At 34.5% G+C, this 23299-nt stretch overlaps 1 protein-coding gene across 2 annotated transcripts in view; it reads right to left on the reverse strand.

Annotated features, from left to right (window-relative positions):
* The window catches only part of LOC142977972 (uncharacterized), a 115612-nt gene that overhangs the window by 60611 nt on the left and 31702 nt on the right, over positions 1-23299 (reverse strand). The window lies entirely within an intron of this gene.

A 23299-nucleotide genomic window follows, 5' to 3' on the forward strand; every position in this document is an offset into this window, starting at 1 on the left:
TAGATAAAATAAATAAGTATGATTCACGTTATTTTGTTCGACTTAAACAGATTGCGAAACCAAATCGAGTTTTAATGATATTAAAGTATGATTGCCTGTGAAATAAAATTATTTAACTGTTGTTTGACATTAGGAAGGAAATTAATACTTAACTATGTGCATCTTTAAATATGATAATTATTTTGATTGGTTCCTGGGTATAGGTAGATGAGGCTTCTTTAAGTGAGTTACGTTACCCCTGTACGTTAGTTTAGTATTATATTTTCGAATTACATGAGTAGTAGAGTAAGTTTTGAACAATACTTAGTAGCCGAAGTAACCAAAATGTATTGGTGATTGTGTAATTTCACCACCAGTTTGAAAAAAAGTAGTGTCTGTAAGATAGTACTAAAACGAAAAAGATCTCTACGGCTACTAATATTATCGTAATATTGATAGACCGCAATTTTTTAAACTAGGTACAATCAAATAGCGAGCGTATGATATCTCGAAATGACTTTGAAAAAAATTGTTCTCGCAGAACACGCTAGGGGCGCTGCCCAACCTTTCCTACAAAAGTTTTTAAAAGCTACTTAGTTGTCAATAGTCGATAGTTGTAAATCGACCCTTTGCTTTCACATGCAGTATTGCGTTGAACACCGAAAAATGTTGTCTACCCACAAAATGTAAAAAGTTCAAATAATCATCTAAATAGGTTTAATCACGGCATCGCATGTTAATGTAAATTAAACACGCCTTTACATTAATGGCCTTGTACCACAATTAATATGTTTAATACCTTTAATTTTATTATGAATATTTGTCTGATATAATGTTTAGATTGTTGTTATGGCGGCGAAGTATCAACTGACAGTTAAAGCCTAGGTAGAGTAGCTAGTCTTCTTATTAGAAAAAAGTAAAAATCTTACATACATATTATCACGCTTGTTATACCCAACGTTGCAGACAGACGTGTGTGAAATATACCTAAGTTTCGCATTTAACAATGTTAGAGTCATGTCATAGCGGGAGGCCTTTTGTATACAACTGGCACGTTAGCAAACTCCAGGCTACTATTAAGAAATATTTTAATATAAATTAGAAAAATTCAATTCATGAGACATGAGCAGCAGTCGCATACATTACTCACCAGGCCAAAGAGGCAGTCCAATTTTGTTATACAACTAGGTACATACACCTTTAAGATACCAAGATTCCATTCAAAATATATATTTACATGCAATAGTGTGCCTGTTAAGTTTTTATGGAAAGTAATATGAATGCAGTTGTGTACATCTCAGTGGTTTCAAAAAACCAGTTACTGTTAGGCCTAATTATCACCAAATTTTTAACATTTATCGTCCTAATAACAATTTTATAATGATGCAATTAAAAGTGCTTAGTATGAATAATTGCATTCAGGGCGAGATTTTAATATTTTTTCGGAATGCCTGAGGGAACTCGGTCCCCTTTAGATCTTTAGAGCGGAACGTACATGTAAACACGGCTTTATTGACTAGTTGTTCAAACATAATATATCATGCTGGTTTCATTAACTTAACTTAATTAATTTTTTGGTTGCCAATTCATCCTGAAATAGGTAGGGACCATACAATTCTATCTAGAGTCTAGGATGCCTATTTTCTACATTTGTCACAAAAGAACGCCTATTATACCATTTAATTCGAGGAAGGATGGTAGTGTACAAAATATTCTTTGGAATATTGAAAAACAAAATGGCGACCGCGTCAAAGCAAATTAGTTTGGTGGACCATGGACGTGGAATAATATTTTATACTGTCAATATTTACGGAACCGTACTCACTCAAAGGAAATTTGAAAACAGAGCGCAGACAAAAAATTAAAAACAAATTTCTCCCATGTTCGAAATTTCGAATATTCGGTATTTGTTTTATTCAGGCAGTTACAACGAATTCCGTTTTGTTTACTCTCAACGAAATGTTTTACGCAGGTCCATTTGAGAGGATTCAGCATTTACTTTTTACTTATTTGTAAACAGTTGCAGATTGGAATAAAAGTTTTATAAAAGCTTCGGGGAATAAAATGTAGCATTCATTTAAAGCGAGCACAAAATAGTTGCAGGATAAAATCCGAAACGGCGTTTTTTGACGAATCCAGTGTTGCTTTTTATTCGCCATGTATAGAGGAAGAGGCAACACTGTATGTACTAGAGTGAGTTGCCAGAAAAAAAATCAAATCACCGTAATTCTATTTCCAACCAAGCCTTCATACCAAAACAAAGACAAGCAAACAAAATTCCGATTACACAATAACCGTGTTACCTAACTTTCGTAACACGTATGGAATCAAAAATGGTACCTAATTGTGGTTCATGAATGGAGTCGCGTGAACATCGACAATGACCTTGTAGGCCGGCTAGCCCGGGCAGGCTATTGCACTGCACGCGCTGCGCCTCGCCCCCCGCCGCGCCTGGCCTCACCCCCTCTCCCGCCGCACGCAAATTATTGAGCCACACCCCCCGCGTCCCTGCCCACCCCCCCGCTGCACTTCCTTCCGCGACCGCGCCCGAGATTTTAGTTTCTAGTGATGCTTTGAAATTCCAATTGCGTTAGGTTATGACTTGTGTTGCTAAGGGCTAATGACGTAATACAGTACGGTCTTGTTTTTTTAACCCGTTTTTTGGCGTATATTTTCTTAACGATCAAGATTCAATTTTCAAAATGACATCTGTCAGAAATGACATTCTATATTTGGTTATCATTAAATGTTTTGCACTTCTTTTAGTGGAAGAAATGTACGAAAACTAATTCAAGTCCATTATTTTCGTCAAAAAGTTTTACCCCTCTGGTTGCTACTCAGAAAATACATAAAATAAAGGTAAAAATTTAAAACAACGTCAGTAATTTCATATTTAAGATTTATGGGGACTAAAGTTGCCTATTATGAAGGTAGGTAAGTCCCACAATTATGCAGCTTTGAAAAATGGCTCCCCGAGTTAAACATTATTAAACAAACCGGCATCAGGCATGTTACTTTGTAACTAAGCTTGTGATAAGTAAATGCATGCATAAATCTCCATGCATATAAATTATATTTTATTCAACGCGCTATGCAGGCTATGCAAAACACTTAGCTTTTCCAATTAAACGTTGAATTTAAACAAAATAAGAAACACTGTAAGTATTTATACTTGTATCTCGAACAATTAATCTAGATTCTATCTGAGTAACAACAAAAGAAGTAGGTACGTTCATTTTCCGAAGTGTTTTCACGCGAGCACAAAAGAGTTTCGAAGTTGTTGTCACGTGACGGTATATTTAAGACGTTTGGAGACGTTCTATAGGAAAATGTCGTCAGGCAACCTGTTGAAAACGTAAAATAATAACGTTGTATATCTCGGTAACCCTCCAATGTTTTGATCTGTCCTACTTCGCGGCGGGTTCCGCGCGAAACAGCGTCACGTTTTTGCCGCCTGTTTTGAATTTATAAAGCGGTCCGGCCAACAGCTGATCGGTAGGTTGCGAGCTCGGCGCGCCGCCCCCGCGCTGCGACGTTGCCGCGCCGTGCACTCGCCCGGTGAGCGAAGTCTCCGAGGCGATCGACCGACCGCCGCCCTCCCCTCCTCACAAATAAAGCACAATTTTCCCAACATTGTGCCTTCTGGAATAGTTACCTTACCCTTTTTCGGTGGTGAAATTTCGTGTGCATTATTCGTTCGTGTATCGGGGTTAGGCGGTCGATGGTGGTTTATTCGAGCTACATGTCTGGATAGGTAATAACGTTGAAAGGTTTCTGACAATCTTCCTTTAGGATGCGGGTTGCTTTTAGTTGTATAATTTAAGGCACTTAGATAGTGCGGGTTGGAACGTTTGTCTCGATGCACTTAAGTATGAGTGACGGTCGGATCCCTTCTCCGTTTGTATCGCGTTAGAACAACAACTGAACATTTCAAGTGCTTCAGTCGAAGGACAAAGTTTTGTCTTTAAATAGAAGTTTTTTCCCGTAATATTTCCACGTGACAAGTCTGGCGACTTATTTGTACGCCACGTTTCCTTCTCAAGGAAATCTATTTTTATTATTAACTTTGTCGTTAAGTAAGCTTGATTGCTTTTTACGGCCACGTTTTAGAATATATAGACGTTTATTTTGTATAGAAAATCGTGATTAGATTGGAACACTGTTTAGGGTTAGGTACATTGACAATAGATGCTAAAATCTTTTAAAAGAAAGGCAATACTTTTTTCTATCTAACTGCTAAAAAACGTAGTTTTCCTAACTAGATAGAGCCGTAGAGCTAATTATTCTTGTAAAATTGACTCGTTTTCTAAAGATTTTCTGACTAACAATCGTACGTACGAGTATTGTTCTACACTGTACTGTGTATTTTTAAACTGAAAACAAATAGGTTTACGTGGTGACACCCAACCATAGAAGAAAAATCTTAGCATATTTTCTTACTTTCTCTTTCAATAAATAAAATATTATGTTTCTCTTATAAAAAGCTAAAACGACATCTCATAGCCGATTCATTTAATAAAACAAAAGCCCAGACACAAATTAATCAATACAGTCTTTTATTAACAAAAACCTAACAATAAATATATAGCATAGACAAGAAACTACTCCGTCTAAGTGCTCGGGACTTGAGACATTAATTATCTTTGTTCCTACTTGTCTATGGCCAACTAAATCCTCTTTCGTTCAATCTTTAATTAATTGCTTCTTATTTATTTATTAAGTATATAGGTAATAGCTTATTGGCTGATTTCTTTATGTCTATTATATTTAATAGAAAACTACTCTTATAAGAATTTATATGAAAGATTAACTTTAGCAATTTCTTTTCGAAAAATACGGTATTAAGTTTTTATGAAGGTGCTTATTTTTATGTCTTCGGATTAAATTATCAAAACAAGGAAATTGCGGTTTAACGTGATATTGCAATAATGTGAATAGTAAACTTTGATATTTAAACTTTCGCGTTTATGATTAGTTTCATATGAACGGAGACCATGACGTTGTAGACCAATCGAGCTTTTAAGTTAATTTCGAATTTAAGTAACCATTATTAATTGATATTTAACCGTATATCAAACGCATCCACAGGAAATTACTTTTAATTTACTTGATTTCAAACTACATATTAGGATAATGTGTAGTATTAATGCCTTTCTACAATCATGATTGGCCCTTTGAACTCTTTTGTGAAATATTAAGGCTACAATAATAATAATCACACAAAACCAAAACTTCAAAAATAAATAAGACTACCGTAAGATTTGACAATTTTTAGTTCCCAAATATGGCTGCAGTAACGAATAACCAAAGCTTCCGACACCCGCAAATTCAAAATAATTTTACTTAGGGTGCAATTCTCATAGTAACATACTTGACTGTGTAATGTAGATCAACATGAGAGCGGTGCCGCGGGCAGCGACTACTATCTAAACACTAGTTAAACCCTATAATTTATTTCTCGTCTGATTGTACGGAAGAGATTGTTAGCTTTCAGAAGATAGGATACCCATCTTTAAACTCTAACTATGTAGAAATATAAAAATGGTGGTTATTGAAGTCACAAATCAGAGTATTTTGACCTAATTCAGTATTCGGTCTCACTATTGCTCGAGTTTTTGATTCTAGAGTATATTATTATGTTCCTTATAAGAAAGTGTTCTTCTGAAACGAAAACCTATGTGTATTGGTTTATAAGAATATTAAGTACGACCTGTCCCGGTAGAATTGGGTTTATTTATCGGCAGCTTCTATTTTAATCTTCAAAATAGCTTTACATAAGTGACAGAAATATAAGAGAATAACTCACTGACAGACTTAAACTCTCGAATACTTTAAATAGTAGAGTAATTTATTAAAATATACTGCATAGAATTTTAGTTTCTAACTCAACACTAATACTGACATCCGCCAGAGGGCGTTATAACGGATATACTAGTATACGTCGCTGAGCCTAAAAGCCTCTAAAAGCCTAGCCAACATATTTCAGTCGTTCATATTCATTTGATAGAACAATGTATATTTATGTATATTACTAAGTTAACTCTGACTTTTGTATATAAACATTTTTGACGAAAATGAGGCTTGAATTAATGTAAAAATATGCGTTATTTAAGGTAATTTCGATTTAGTATTTCAATATCAACCATTGTTCAAAGTTTTGTGATAAATATACGTTAATTAAGCTAATTTTGATTTAGTATTTCAATTAAATATAAAAAACTAGGTAATGTGTAAATTACAAATAAATATCACTTGCTCAAACGTGTAAAGAAAACATCGTAATAAAAGCAACCTTGCATGCCTGAAAGATCTTGGTGGAATGCAAATTCCCTAACCCGCACCTAGCGAGATGATCTTGACCTTATCCTTTCCCTCATTCTGGGAAGAGACTCATGCCCAGCAGTGGGGCAGTAATGGATTAGATATAACTGTGACAAAAAAGTGTAGAAAAATATTTAAAAGTGTATTAAATCGTGTACTGTTCTAGTCTGTACCCATCCCCATAGAAATAAAGTCTAATAATATATCTAAAATTGCACTGCTAAACAAAGTTTTTTATATAAAAATACTTCCATGAAAACATTATATAATTTCAATCTGTATACATAGAGTCGGATTACGGTTCGCTCTACATAGAGCGTAGAGTTCAAAGTTCTCGAGTGCACGATGACGTCATAGCCAGGGGTAGTACAATGCATGTAGGGTTGACGCTCCTTTGTCAAATAGAGCATTGTTTTGTTGCGATGTTATGACAGGTCCATTATTTATATTAATAAGTTAGTTAGATTGAATTATTATTACTCAGAATGTTTTTTTATAGAAAGTTGCGGCAGATTTTTTTCAACATCGCTGTTTAGTGATTGAATTGATGCATTTTTTTTACTTTTATTAATATAGGGATAATCGACTTCAAACTAAGATTGCTATTGAATATAACAAAAAATAAAACTGTACTGTATAATACTTTTTTTTGACATGTAATCGAATTTAGGTGTTAGCGGACTGTAATCATATACTCGACTATCTGTATATAATAGAAACTTACTACTCGTATACCCCTAGATAACATCATTTGCTTTAACAGAGTTCACGCCTTTAAAATTTAGAGTTAAATTAAATTGATTAACATTAATATTCAGGAAGTAAATTTCCGAGAACAAACAAAACTAATTCCGTTTCACACTAACTTCAACACAGATTTTCCGAAAGGTCATGAAATATAAATCAATTTGACGTTTCCATTAGTTCCATCGGTTATCTAGGTCACAGTAACGCCGGCGCTCAAATACATACAAATATGTATAAAATATTGTATATAAGTCCATTTAAAATGTCCATTTTAGAGGTGTCGGAATTGTTGAAATTGCGAGCGAAAAATTACGGCAATGTGATCAGTTTTACACGGTGAATGTTTCGTATGTCTATTTTGTTAATATTAAACTTATTTTTGTACCACTTCTGGACAAAGATTACTCTCAAAAGGAGATCAATTAGGTCTTTAATCCATCAGGTGATTCAGGTCTATAATTTGCATTCCTTCTCCAACTGTTTTAAAAGATGTTATAGGTACGGTATGCAAGGTTTCAATACGATATTTTCCTTCACTATGCAAGTGTTGCTGGACTAAACATAGTCCTGTAAGCATCATCAAAGGTTGAATTCAAAATCGGGAAACAACATTTTATTAGGCTTTCTCCTAATTCGAAAAATATATCAAAATCAAATCATTTATTCAGTTAGGTCAAATATTGACACTTATGATAGTCGTTACAAATACTGAATCTACCACTAGCTCGGAAAATAGACACGTAGAGACTGAAAAACATATTTAGTTGTGATGAACTAACACCTGCAATATTAAAAAGTTCGCAAAATGTACTATAAAAGGTATAACTGACTAATCTATCTGTGTAAACAAATGTTAACTACAGTAAGCGTTAACTATCCTTCCTTTTAAGGCACCGTGCACATGTGTTTAGTACTAAGGTAGTCTGTACAAGGGTTAACGTGTAGTCGATGGCCATTATTGACCATGTTTTACTAATAATTGCTACCATCAGTCCCTTCAACGATGTCAATTGAACTTTTATGTGGGCAATAAATATTATTATAATTCACTTATTAAGTAACTTTTGTGTAAAAAATATAGTTAACTTCCGACCATTTTGTTAAGATAAATTGCTACATTTAAATAAACTTTAAAGTGAATAATTTTGTTAGTAAAAGCAATTAATATTTAAGAAAGTTTTTCTTTATTATTGGATGAATTGAAATAGATCATGCAAATTTTCGTTCGTTTTTGTTAAAAAAAAACTCCTTTTATTTATATTTTAGTAGTTTTTTTTATAGTTTTCTTAACATAAAACACTAAAAACAACTATTGCAAGTGTTTCAAAAGCAATTAAGGAACTATATGTTCTATAAAGACACCCAACGACGATTATAAAAGTAATTTCTCACAAGAATCTTGACAAAAAATTCTAAATACGACCAAGAAATAGCAAACATCGCTACCGAATACGAATCACCGAAAATCTTGAAATAAATATTTCACCAAGAACTATTAAATGCAGGAACTAAATTTTAATTGTAACTTATATTTCCTTTTCTACCGGTCCTTGACTACGATATCTGTGTCAATAACATTTATATTGAACCTTCAAATTAGGGTGGGAGCCATGACCCCATGACCCTATGACCCTTGACACGTGGCAAAAAGACAGACGTAACCTTGTTCTAGTTTAAATAGAGTCAATGAACACCCACACAAATAATATGAGCAAGTAACTTTAATATTTTAACCTTTAAAACGGAATTCGATTTTGAACCTTATAATGTGGTTAATAAGAATTAAACAGCCTAAACACATGTAAAAAATGTAAAAATGTATTTGTCAAAAGGGCTGATTTTTGAACATCTGATAATTAAACAGGAAAAATAATTATGTTTCTACGTTCTAACATTATCAATCAAAATCCTTCACCTAAATAAATGGCTTGATGTTGTCTAGCGGGCTAGATATAACTTAATAATCGGTCTGTCTGTTTGTTTGATTTTACGCGTAAACGGCTAAACTGGTTTCAGTATTTAAAAGTAGAGTACACTAGCTTACGCCCGCGACATCTACCGCGTGAAAAGTTTTACCGTGGTGAAAAAGATCCTATCCTATGTGTTATTCCAACCTATAAAATAACTGTGAATCAAATTTCATTAAAATCTGTTCAGTCGTTTTTTCGTGAAAACGGTAACAAACAACCAATCATGCATACATACACACATTTATAATATAAGAAGGATTACAGTTTGGGGAAAGGCCATAAGCTTCTTATAAACAAAGCCCCAATCATTCTATACAGCAAAAACAAACATAAATAACTAAAAACAGAAAAATAATACATAATAAAGTTCCCAAGAGAGTCCAGCTCAGAATAAATAAAGCAAATCGATTCGACACTGAAGTACCGCGCTATTATACGAGTACGTTTGAAGTCATTAGGCACAAGACAAAGGACTGACATGTGAGGTACGGCTAACAGTCGTAAAGAAAATTATAGGCTACCATAATAGAGTTTAGGACTTGAAATATTAATGTTTCCTGCGATTTGTGACGTTTTAACTGTATTTGAAGAATTATTGGGTTTTGTTTTTGATGGACGTAAAATGCCCAATGTGATAGTTTTATGTATAGATAGACTCAGTTTACGAAAGAAACCAACGGAAAAGAAAAGGTAGATGCATAAAATGCCGCACGCACCTAACATTCGATCCAAAAAATGCCATTTTTGGATCGAATTTTAGGTTTCTGGCTATGAGAATGGATATAAAAAGTTTACTTATAAAGATTATCTGATTTTGGGTACCTATTAGAATTTATACAGTACTTTTCTTTTCACAAAAAAAAAACTGAGATGAATTTGAATGCATACTTATACAAGATGGGAACTTTTAACCGTGATCTTTCTTTTTTCGTCACACATATGCAAATAGCAGCTATAAGCTAAAAGATCTCAAATTTCAATCCTATAAATATTATTACAAGTGAACTAAACTCCTATTACACAGGGTGCAATGACCAGCAACAGTTCACATGTGGCGGTAGATTCACATTGTTGCACTGAGATACTGATGACTGTAGCGATATCAAACCATTTGTTAAACGATAGTGTTGTGTGGTGGGCAGAGATGCTAGCTAGTAGGAGATACTAGTAACTTGAAAAAAATATTTATGAAGAACGATTATTTGATCTTGGCAGATGGTAAATATATTGTCAAAAAAGATATTTATTACAGTGGTGTATGAAGTAGGTACACATAAGTTTCGTCATTAACAATGTTAGTCCTATGAAATAGGGGGCGATCCTATTGCCATTTATCGGGCACGTTATCAAACTCAAGCAACTCATTTATATACCGCCAATTACAAGTTATTGGATAAGCCTGCACTACCGGAATGAAAAGATGCTTTAAAATTAAGAGTTAGCTACCAAAAGCTAAAATATTTCTCAAACAATATAATTATACAGAGAACATGATGGTTAAAAAAAACGAACTAAGATTTGCAGATAAAATTAAATAGAATCAGCATGGTTGACGTATTCATTTTTTGACGGGTTACATTAAAATCTAAACACCTAATATTTTCTAAGAAAAATTCTCTTTTAGCTACTTACGAGAGCTTTAATACTACATCTACAGTGTAAAATGTAGTGAATCAGTTCATAATGGTGCAGTAGACTGGACGTCCGTAGATAGTAGGATTAGCATATAGAGTGCTTTTATTCACCAAAACATGCGCTCAAACTTCCTCAAAGGAGCCCTGAGTTTTGCAGGTAAAGTACAAATTTTGACCTCATGGTGGAACATGTGTAAAAGAAAAAGATGAGGTCTATTTTGGTCCTTTGGCTCAAAGATATAAATGAAGTAAATTTAACCCATTATTCAGATAGTCTCCTCTTGCAACGAGAGAATATCGAGGTAATAGTAATAAGTCATGTTGTGTTCTTTCTTCCATCAGTAGCTTCAACCCAGAAAGATCCATTTCCCATGGATTATTGACTGTCATCATAATTGACAATAACCGGGTCCGTCTTTTTACGTGACCTTCGAAGCATGGAGATACTACTAAGCCACCCAGACTGGCCACGACTTTTATTAAACCAATGAAATGTCCACGGAAAAGTTGCTTAACCCACTGATTTTTACTGATTAGTGAACGTTCGAATGACAAACATGTAGCTGTGCTTCTATACATTTTCCTTTCCGTATTTTGTACGTTTGAAAGGAACAAAAATTTCCTTTTAACTACTACCTTGTACGTTCCAAAAGCAAGCTTCATGTAGCCATTTTCAAACTACCGAGAATTTGTTCAGAAAACACACTAGTGCACTAACTGACCTGGAAAATACAGGGGAAGAGAGTGTGTGTGTGTGTGTGTGTGTTCAAAACTAGCTAGTGCTTTCAAGCTTTTATCACTAATGATCATACTCGAAGAGTATTTTGAATGTTTCCAAGAAATTGAGACTCAAGTGGTGTAGTTCTGAAGATGTTAGGCTATAAAGGTAAATACAGAAATTATGGGAAGCTAAAATGTGTTTTAACTGCTTCTTTGGTCGAGCAGGTTGCTATTCCTAGGTCAGGCAAAGTTTGGGATTATTTAATTTATACTAGGCTATTAATATTTCTAAATCGTTTTCTAGTTCAGTAATGTGTCCGGAATATGACAAAAGGGTCGACAACGAATATATTCAATACATGGAACTAACACAGTGAACGGAGAGTTTGCGTCAATTACGGCCAGTGCAAAATTCGATTCAGAAATATTTGATCATGTAACGCGAAAGTTTAAAACTATCCAACAATAGAAACCTAAAAAAATCGTCACTAAAACATCACGTCTGCGCCCCGAACGGAGAAGAAAACGACGACACCCGATCGATACAAGACGTATCTTCAAAAGGTGGAGACGTTCTTCGTGAACGAACTCAGAGCGACACTGTGTACCTGGCGGCACACTTTGTGCTGTGTCGTGTACAAAATATTAGCGGGACGAACGCTTGTCGGCGTAGATGGAACGTCTCTTCCGTGTCGCGCCACTCGAACACAGTTTTGTGATGTTGAATTGAGAATAACATTTTGTTTGTGCACGTACTAGTGAAATTGTAATAGTAAGTTCCATGTCTGGGTTCTAGATATTCGTTTTAAAGGGAAACGTGAACGGAAGTGCTAATAGAGAAAAATATGTTTGATACCTTGTATCTTCCGGACTAAAGTAAAAAATGTTTGAACGCGTTAATCTTGGCTTCTTCTACACACCTTTACAAAGAATCTAATCTGACTGCTACATTCATGCTTAGCTTTAGACTAGCATAAATGTAGCAATGTGAAGACTAGAACTGGTAACTAGACAAGAGTTACCAGGAGATATAGTACAAAAGAAATCAACGCGAGTATCTAAAACTACAGGGCACAGCTTAACTTAAATTTTTAATTAACAACTGTGCCTATCAAATTAAATCACACAAAAATCCGCATAAAAAAGACACATTTTAATATCAGTTTTTTGTTGACAGTGAAATGTCCTTTCAAAATTACACATTCAATGATTTAATGTACGAATCGGCACTACCGATACTATTACACCTTTAGTTCTTACACATTCTTACTACTAAGAAATAAACGTAGCACACATCACAGGCACTGCAACTTAAAAGCAGTTAGTAAAGTGCAAAGATCGCTTTAGCACCCACATACATACATACATACATACATACATGTTCTATGTAAGAGTTGTTAACCTTTCAATGAAGTTGTTACTGTATGTATGTACTTGAGTCGTTTGAGGCGCAGAAATGATGCATTTGTATGTTGTTTCTTCTTAAAATTGAGTTTGTTTTTATGATGACGTATTACCTGGCTTTTCTATTTAACCAGTCGTTAGAATTAAACTAAGTCATAGTGTAATTAAAAGAGGAATACGCTTTCACGACAATACAGCTTCATCGATTAAGATAAGAAATATCACAAAGATGGTTGATAGCCTGGGGATAAGACATAGGTATTTGTTTCAATAATTACTGGAGAAACTTTGTACATGAGAACAAAGGATGCTACTTTTCGTTTAAAAAACAATATAAAAAAACTTAGTCATAAAAAAATAAATAAAATGTCTTTTATTCTAACAAGACCCTTTCACGACAAAAGACACTGGTTTTTCCTCACCTAAAAGGAAATACCCTTTACCTTCCTAAGTAACATGTCAGTCAAAGATAATTACTGGTGTAACCAACCACTTGGCAGTTGTCCAAGTGTCTACTCATATGATAGCCTATACTTAGCGATGTGTCAAAATTGTTTACAACTGCCTGTAATGTTACGTTAGAATATTGTAAGCAAATGATTTTGTATAATTTAAAAAGTGTTGACGATCTATGAAAATTTGTTGATGAGGTTTTGAAGTTAGTGAGAAATATGAGTGTTGGGTATCGTTAATTAGTAGTTAGTTTGATTGGCAAGTTATAGTTGTTAATATTCGAAAATTAGTTTACTTTTGTTAGTACTAATGTACTACGAAAAGATAATTTTATGGATCGGTTGCAATTGAGGTGATTTTCCAGAGTGAGTCTTGCTTTCGAGAGTAAGTAAAAAGTCGTAACCAAGAACACTGTTGCCAAGCTAGACCTCCAGCGACTTGGCCAACTTTGACTCCAAATAGATCACAAGCCATAAGAAAAATGAAAGAAAGTACAACACTTATAGACCTAGCAAGGAAGGTAAAACAACAAAGGAAACCCTAAAAGGTACAGAACTGTTTTATTCACCACATATTAGTAAGAATTCTATTCCCGTCTTCAGTACATATTTTATCAAACAGACTGGTCGTTCCCAGCGCTATAATCATGTAATCAAGAAATACAGGCGCCATTTGCAATAATTGTGATTGAAGGAAACGGATATAGACGAGTCACGTTTAAACCTAGTTTATGGAATTAGAAATTGTCGATGGTCTCGTTTTACACATAGTTGCTAGGTTTGAAGTCCTATATTAGCAGCTTAGAGATTACTGGCATTGTAGGGCGTAAAGTACTGGCTGTTAACCTGTCTTGCTAAACTTGAAAGATTCGTGTTAGATGCGGGTCCATGTTGGTATGAGGCGATTGGAATTCGAGTCTAGATGTAAGACTAATCTAGGCTAAGGTTAGTGTGTTAACGTGAGGTTACTCCCGATTATCATTGTAAGTTAAAGTAGTTAAATATAAGTAAATATGCAATGTATGAGATGTTATGGTTTGAAAAGGCATTAATAGTATAATCACACAAGCTATGACTGACGTAGTTTAAAAAAAAGAGAAGCCATATGATGAAGGCCTCAAAAGAAAGATATCATTGCTAAAATCAGAATAACTTCTTTACTTCTCGTTAAGTTACAATTCAGTTGAAATTGTTTAGATCACTCAAGGCATCTTTAAACCATTGACCCGGTTGAACGACTGCATATTCCTAAAATCAAGGTATAATCCCTTTCTTATTACGGGGGAAGATCCGCGCCCACCCGAGTCACAGTAGCGTATTTTTATTTATATTTAAAGTCTACGCGCGCTGCATTATCTATCGATTGTGGTAGGTTATACCACGACCTACCTCAACGCAGTACGTATGCACCATCGATCGTGCTATAGTGGGCGTTGTGAAAAATTCATTGGAACAAGACGTAGTATGTGGGACAGGTCAGTCTTGCACTTATTGATCAGTGACGGGGAACACAGTGGTAGATAGGCTATGAGATTTTATTTATTGACTTTATATACAAAAGTATATAGGCGGGCCTTATGTTTGGCATTTATTTTAAAGACAACTTTTTTTTAAGGACTTTTACAAACACACATACAAAGGTTACAAAGCACAACCAAACCTGAAACGACTATTTGTGGATCGGGATCGCACAAATAATAATTGTTCCGTGTGGGAATCGAGCCCACGATCTCCGGACGCAATGGTAGCGGCGTGGTGACCTTAACCACTGCGCCACGGAGGGAGACTTAATTTTTGTATTTTACATACAAACGTCTCAAATACACTCGCGTTTTACTATTTACAATGTTAGTTCTATCAAGATAACATCTTACAAATTCCCGAGCTACTATTGAGAACAATCTAATTTAAATCTGAAAAACCCAATTCTTTTATTCAGTACTATTGTGTTCAATATTGTCAGTTTGACATTATTTAGTTGAAAAATCAGTTTCTTCAGAATCTAAACGAACTTCTTTAATTCCCAAGGGGGACGTTAGACAGGCGGGCGGTTGTAAAATAATAACCCAAATCCCCTTTAACGCAAGTTTTTGAGAATATTATGTTAAAGAAAAAAACGTAGACATAAGAACTCTGGAGAAAATCAAATCGGGAAATAAAAATTCCATTTCATGATCAGTAGTCACAAATACTATCATCGATGCATTTCTGATATTTAACAAGGAATGAAACACACAACAAACGTCACATTTCACACGTAAATTAATTTCCCTCCACCAATTCATACCTTCCACACGCACCGTCCTGTAATCAAGGGCTATAGAACTGAAACTTGATATGCATAGCGTAGCATAGCCGAGTAAAGCTTAGCTTGTCACAGGAGTGCTGGCCTGTGCACTGAATATAAAGTGGGCTAAGGTTGCGGCATTTATCACTAATCATTATTTATTAGATAGCCGCCATATTTAATGAAACTAGACTGTGACTTGGTTGCAGTCACGTTTATAGAAATGTATGGAGGTGTATGTTTTAGTTAAGTTTTAAAAGGAATTTATATGTTTAATGTGTTTATGTGTTCCAACGGTAAGGGAAAACATCGTGATGAAACCTTGCATGCCTAAAATTTGTTTAAAACATTTATTGAGGGCATGCAAAGTCCCCAACCCGCACTTGGCCAGCGTGGTGGACTCAACGCCTAACCCCTCCCTCATTAAGGGAGGAGACCCTTGCCCAGCAGTGGGACATTAATGGGTTAAATTTATTATTTATTTTCATTAATGTGTTGAAATTCGTTAACGACTTTATACGCGGTCGAGTCAGTAATCGAGTCAATAATTGTGTCTCGAAATTGTTTAAAAACCGATTCGATCATCAACTGTAACTAAAATCATAGATACAAAGTTTAATTGTAAAAATGAAGCTATCGCAAAAAGGTTGTCTATTGCAATCAAGAGCAAGAATGTAACTATAGCGTATCATTAGACGCCAGATAGATAGACAGTCAAAGCATACATTATTATCTATTTTGTCGAAATATAGGCATAAGAATAAAATGTAAATATGGATTTCGTCACCGTGATTGAACGCAGAAACCAACTGTCAACATGCTTTCTGAAGCACAGGGACGCTTTTCTCAACCACGACTATGAACTTATGGGTGGCTACATACATTTATACATTGAATCCTTAAGGTCACTCACCTTTTTGATTAGTTAAAGAGTGAGCAATTAACAACCACCTATTTTAACCGATACACAGACAAACATAGAAATAGTTGCAACTTTATAATCGAGTTTAATGGCTTTAGGTGATCGTTAAAATTTACTGTTTGAATTTGTTAGAAGTGGGTTGTGTGGGGAATAATGCGGGCGTGTCCGTAGTATAAACTAGGTTTTATAACTATACTGTAGTCTAACAACTTAGTAGAGACGCTTGTATGCAAGGTTTGTGGTTGGTGAAGGTATATTAAATTCAGAATTGAGAACTCCAGTGACCTGCAGCATACATATATGAAATCTATTTTAGAAATACACAGGATTATAATACCCTAGCTTTTCGCTGGCGGCTTCGCCCCGTGGAATTACCAAAAAATCCTCTCTTTGTGCTACTCTACACATGAATCTTCATACCAAAATTTTGATTTCTACGCTCAGTAATTTCGACTGTGCGTTGTCCATCAGTCAGTCACTCAGTAACAGAAGAGTTTTATATTTTTATATATTGATTGATATATAGATTGTAGTAATCTAGATAAATTGAGCATACCGAGGCTCTCTACAAAGTTGTCGTACTATTAATTGTCGAGTTATTTCTATCTAACCCACATGACTACGCTCGTGTACAAAGTTGCAACCCTTTTCAGCCGCTCGGGAGTCGATGTTTGGAAACAAAGTATTTGTTCTTATTTATTAAACTATCTATAGACTAAATGTTATTGAAATTGGTTCAAAGATTAAGCTGTAAAAACAATAGCTATACATAACGACTTCGTGAAGTTGGAGCATGGTGTTAAGTACCTACATATAGAATTTATCATGTATATCAAGCTCAAAAATAAGTACTTTCTCATAAAATATTTTTGGAAATCCGACTTGTAGTTCCAGAGCACATCTTCATTACTTTTAGTCTAACATTCATTCATTCAAAAATGAAATGAGTCTAACATTGCATAAGTAGTATAACCTCAAGAAATCCTCCTAAATTGTCGTTTTAATTCCAAGATTTCATTTAATTACATTTACATCTGTAATATTCTATTCAAATAGAACCGTAATATAATATTTAAAAAGGAACCCACAAAACGTGAAGGAACTCGTTAAATTAATAGCCTTTAGAAGTAAATAAAATACCGAAAGTAGTTTTCCTTTAAAAGGTGTTTGAAGGCTTCCTACTCATTAACTTTTCTTTCATGAAAGAGTAATTAAACACGTATCCGTTACTTTACAAATTACACAGAATCACTTGAAATGTACGAATATTTTTATAATATTTTTACTTCCTCTGTGGTTTGCGCGGTAGACGACAGAAGTACCGCGTTTCAGTACTATCGAGTATCGAAAGATTGACATTTAAATTATACTGCAAAATTTGTTCCTACGGAATCCGCTAGAGGCGCTGATCACATTTTTCACATTGAATTTGCGAGTGTTGATTACGAGGTCCTTGCAAGTACTATTAGACTTTTCTATTAGAATATTCGTCATAGTAACTCTGAGTTTAGCGACATGTACGGTATATGGCAAAAGAGTTCTCCCAGGTTACATGGGACTAATATAGATAACAACGGATCGTGGGTGTATTTCATTCACTTCTACACATTTCTTTGAGCATAAATTGTTGTGATGTTTGAAAAGGTAGCGCAGCGTTGGAGTATTTTCCTGAGTATATTGATAGGGTATAAATTAGCGTAATGTAAATATTTCTGAATAAAGCTTAAATAAACATTATTTTCAGGCCTTCTTTGCGGTAATAGAAAGGCAAAATTCTAGGAAGTGTACCCACAATCCTAATAAGTTATTTAAAAGGCACCCAAAGAATTTGATATAAAAAGTATTGAGAATTTCCTAGAACAGAAAACGGAGAAAGGTTTTCGCATGACTTGAAGCCATTTGGGAATTGAAAATCTGAAGGATTACGTTTCATTTAGGATGTTATCGAACTCTGGGCCTACTTTTTTTCTTTTTTATTATTATTTATTTACAACAACCTGTCTCCTTCGTGGGACATTCAGAAGTATGTTGGTTAGTGCTATCGCTGACTCGCTCAGTATGTGATCTGCGTCACATCGCATACTTTTGAAATAATTCTAATAAAACAAAAAAAGCCACATTTTGCTTGATGAAGGAATAAAATCCAAGGTCTCGTGGTTAGAAGGCGTACATACTACCTACAGAAGAGGCAGTCTTGTTCTATCTTACTAACATAATAAATGCGAAAGTTTGTGAGTAATGATGGATTTATGTACGTTACTCCTTTATGAAAAAACTACTGCACGGATTTTAATGAAATTTGTTACACAGATAGCCTATAACCTGGAATAACACAGTGTATACTTTCTACCCCGGAAAATCCATTCACGCGGACGAAGTCGCAGGCAGAAGATAGTTCATAATATTTATGCTAGGTAAAAAATTGCATCACTCGTCAAGCATATGCATACTCAAGTGAAGTCATGTGCAGGAACTAGTGCTGTCCCGTTATACAACTGATTAACATTGTTATCGTTATGTATCGCACTTATCGGTAACAGTACAGCTACTAGCACGAAACACAGATAGTGTTATCATTACTTGTTTGAGAATTTTCCCACCGAACGTTTTTAAGCCATCGAGACTTGGACATAAAATACTAGAATGAGAAATGAGTAGTTGCTTTTGCCCTGAGGCACTAGACTATAGGCTACCGAAAAAATATACTGAATTGCTCTTTTGTGATTCCAATGTCAGGCAACGTATGATAAGGTTTGTCAAAATTAAACGGAAAATCTTGAGCATTATGAAGTGCGATTAATTGTAATTTCCCGGATATTTTCTCGACTTGCTCATTTGATGAAGTTTCGACAATTCCACTGATGAAATATGTATTTAATGCAATTTGTATTACTGTAATTATTTTATAACAAATATACTAAACTCAAAAAATACTTAGTTTATATGATCACAAATTTTCCTCTCTACATCTCAATATCTTTCGCGTAGTTTTAAATGAAGTAAACGTACAGACAGAAACGTCCATTATTTAATATTACGATCGTTATGACCCATCATTCGCAATCCTCCATTAAGATAACAGCACTTATTGATTGGACTCTTACAATGACGTCACTAAGTGATGACGTAATACTTGTGACGTCACCGACAGTTTGGCGGGCTCGTATCTATCAAGGAATCTAGGCTTGTTACGTAAATGTAGCAAACGACTTAGTTTACTAGTTTTTCGACTAAGTTTTTGTGAAAATAGATTATGTAATATAGGGTATTTTTTGGATGTTTGTCGATATTCTTTCGCTGTGGAAAATAAGACAGTATATTTTCATAAGTCGAGTTTGTCAAAATATTTCAGTATTTGGAATTATGTGTGTTTGTTACTTGCTTTCTTTAGATGTAGGCATTACTATTTCAAAAGATAGTTTGAAAAATTTACGCGAGTTCATTATGTATCAAATTATTTTTACAGTATAATTTTGTTACTAAAAATCCAAATTTTCATTCGGAATTGGACGATCTGGATAGAAAAATACTGCTCGACCTTCACTTGTATTGGTACTAAGTAGTATATCAATATTGCGTCATCCTCTCCCAGTATGAAATGCTATACAAATAATGAAAGTTATAGATAAAAACTCAGTATTTTCCATTCAATTAAAATGAATAACATCAAAGATAAAAGCATGGGTCATCCATTAATGCACCCTGCACTAATTCCATTAACTAGGACCCTAACACAGGCCGAAAAGAAATTAAATCAAAGGGTTCAAATTTCAGACTGCGTACGTAAGTGCGTGCACTCTCGCGAGCCAATCAGCGGACAGCAGCGAGCACTATACGTGACTGATTAGCCAATTAGCGAGCGCCACGTCACAGCCAATGATTGGTTTTGGCTAGTCTCAGCTTACAGCCCTACGGCGAGACAGTAGAGACTAATTGTTATTTGGATGCTCATGTTTGATGTAATTAAATGTATTGGACACAGGAACTCAATCAGACGAGAGGGGAGATTAACTTTATCGATCGTCTGCCTTTGTGATCTGTAGCGCGGTTCTCTACAGTCGGTACCAGTATCGAGAGTTTGAAATTTAAAATGTTCTGCGAAAATAGTTTCTTTGGCGCCTGCTAGAGGCGCTGGCCGGACTATTTTACAAAATTTGACAATAGCTAGCCGGTTGTCGCTAGTTGTAGGAATTCGCCATTTTATAGTGTATTTGTCTAGCGAATTCGACTACTGATCACAAGGTCAGCCAACCTGATGTTGGTTTATTCAGTTTCAGGTCGAAAATAAACACCAACGCTGTCAACTAGACTACATCACACTAGCAGAAAATATTTTTTTAGAGGGATGACTGAAAATAGTGCCTAAGAGGTTTTGTTAGGCCTTCTCATTGGCTTTACCTTTCAAATAGTATTTCTACCAACTGTTACTTGGACAATATAGGAGGCATGACTCTGATTTAGATGATCAACTTTAAATCAAAGATATTAAATTAAAACAGTTATACAAAAGACTTTAAAGAAAACTGCTCTTCTGTATGAGCATTTTCTTATCTTGATGTAGACTGTTGACTACTTTTCTTATTTTAGTAAAAGTGTAATCCATTTTACTATCATAGTTTAAATCATAAAATGACTAACGGTTGTTTAATCTTAAGAATATCTTAGAAAACTGAGTAAAATCGGACTTTTAGATGTCTCGAATCTTTTTTACTTATTGTTTTTTTCAAGTACCATTCTTATATCAAAATTTAGTATCATTAAAACACAGTCATTTTATTTTTCCAGAAAGTATTCTTATATGATGGACTTACACTGATTCCAAACTGATTGTGGTTTTAAGAATAAAAAGAAGTAGAGTAAACCCGTGGACCCATAGGTTTGTTCCACTACCGTAGTGTGTACTGTAGTGAAGAAGTCATGAGCATAAATATGCAGACGCACATGTTTAAACTTTATTTTGACGATATTTGATAATATTTTGCAGCCTGAAGCCTTGTTTTATAATAAGTACGTGTAACCATTGCTATAACAGCCTATTTTTTTTTTGTACAAAGCAGAGTTAATTTATATAATAAGTGACTACAAAGTCTAGCCCAATTTTTACAAAAGTTTCATGGAACAGCGTCAATTTATTTCCTTTTCGACACAACTTCCATTATTACGAAAAATAAAAAGTATCCATTGAAGTTGCGAGCATCAGCTGGTTGTGAATAAAAGAACCTATAACTCACACAATGAACTATATAGTAACAAAACAGCGTCATTCACTAACAGCGTACGATACTATACTATTACTTGAAACTCAACAACAAAAAAGTGGAATTGTATCAAATTGGATAATGGTCGAAACTTTAATTACTCTTAATACTTGTTAATTGTCTTGTAATTGCTAGAAACGGTTAAGTACGTTGTTTCTTTTTTTGCTGACAATGAATTGAGTTGTACGTTTGTCGGTTTGTTTAGTGCAACACGCGAAAATTACTGCACGATTTTTTATGAGACCTTTTCAACATAGGAAATAATGATTATATTTTGATATGGATTTTTGGAGTGAGGATTTTTAATACACATATTAGCATTTTAGCTTACAATGGTAAGGTTATTCAAAATGTTGTTTTCCTATTGCAATATACACCATGGTAAACCTTGGTTGAAGCTTCGATAAAAATAAAAAAAATATAGTTCTGCCATCTAACTTTTTTATTTAAATGGGGATCTATGCATAAATACTATCGAAAGGACATTAAAAAATTCTTATAATTTTTTACAGTAGTCTGCAATTGCAATTAACTATTATAAATCGCCATTGATCACAGAATCCGCGGTATAGCCTTGTTAGATTTTAATTGTACTGAATAATTTACTTTTTGTAACACGAATAGCTAAATACAATGTTACAAATTGTTTCATTCTACTTTTTACTTCACTCAATGAATGAATAATAACGCAGTTTTGAATAGTATTTCATTAAGTATTGATTATTTCAAAGTTTAAAAGTGAATTAATATGGATATTGTAGAAGTCTTCAGATTTGAATAAATGAAGCTAAATGACTACAGATTTCTTTATCAATAATTTATATTTAAAACCATACTATCGAACTTTTGGCCTACAGACAATATTTTAAAATCAGATATCAATCAATTTAAATTTAACGAGTTGGTCTCGGCAACCTAGATAATATTTCAAGTGCTGCTATAATAATGATGCCCTACGAACGTCATAGTGACACTATGTAAAAATATCGCTTGTACACAATTACACGAAGATATTTTTGATAAATGCAACCGTCGAATTCCTGTGGAACACAGACACAACATGAACTAATACGTAACGAAAATTAACAAATTAAGAGCTTGTGTACTTAATACAAAACATTGTATTCAATGCGAGAAGGTAACATAGCACATTTAGAACCAAACTCGATCATTCATTTCGATAGTATCGAGTTTTTATCGTCCAAACGTTAAAATCTCGATAGCATCGAACTCTCGATCGTATCTACAGACATCATGCGTGATGGATACGTAACAGTACAGTTTATTTGTTCGTATGGTTAGTGGTCAACCTAGTGTCAAAGTTGTTCAAGCCGCCCGAAGGCCTTTGACATGGCTTAACGACGATCTTAGTAGATAACACCGGGACTGACTTTTTACGTGCCCAGCACGAAGACGCCCAGCTCAAATACCACTATTCGGTCACCCATCTATAGAATGACCGCACCAACGGTTGCTTAAACCCACAGATCGTTTACCGACCGGTGAGAGCAACTGGCTATGAGCGCCTCAACAGTACAGTTAAAACTGTCAATTGCATTCAATTTGACAATGTCGGATATACTTCGTTCAAGAGTCAGTTGAAGC

Source organism: Anticarsia gemmatalis, chromosome 13, assembly GCF_050436995.1.
Source record: "Anticarsia gemmatalis isolate Benzon Research Colony breed Stoneville strain chromosome 13, ilAntGemm2 primary, whole genome shotgun sequence".
Taxonomy (NCBI): Eukaryota; Metazoa; Arthropoda; class Insecta; order Lepidoptera; family Erebidae; genus Anticarsia; species Anticarsia gemmatalis.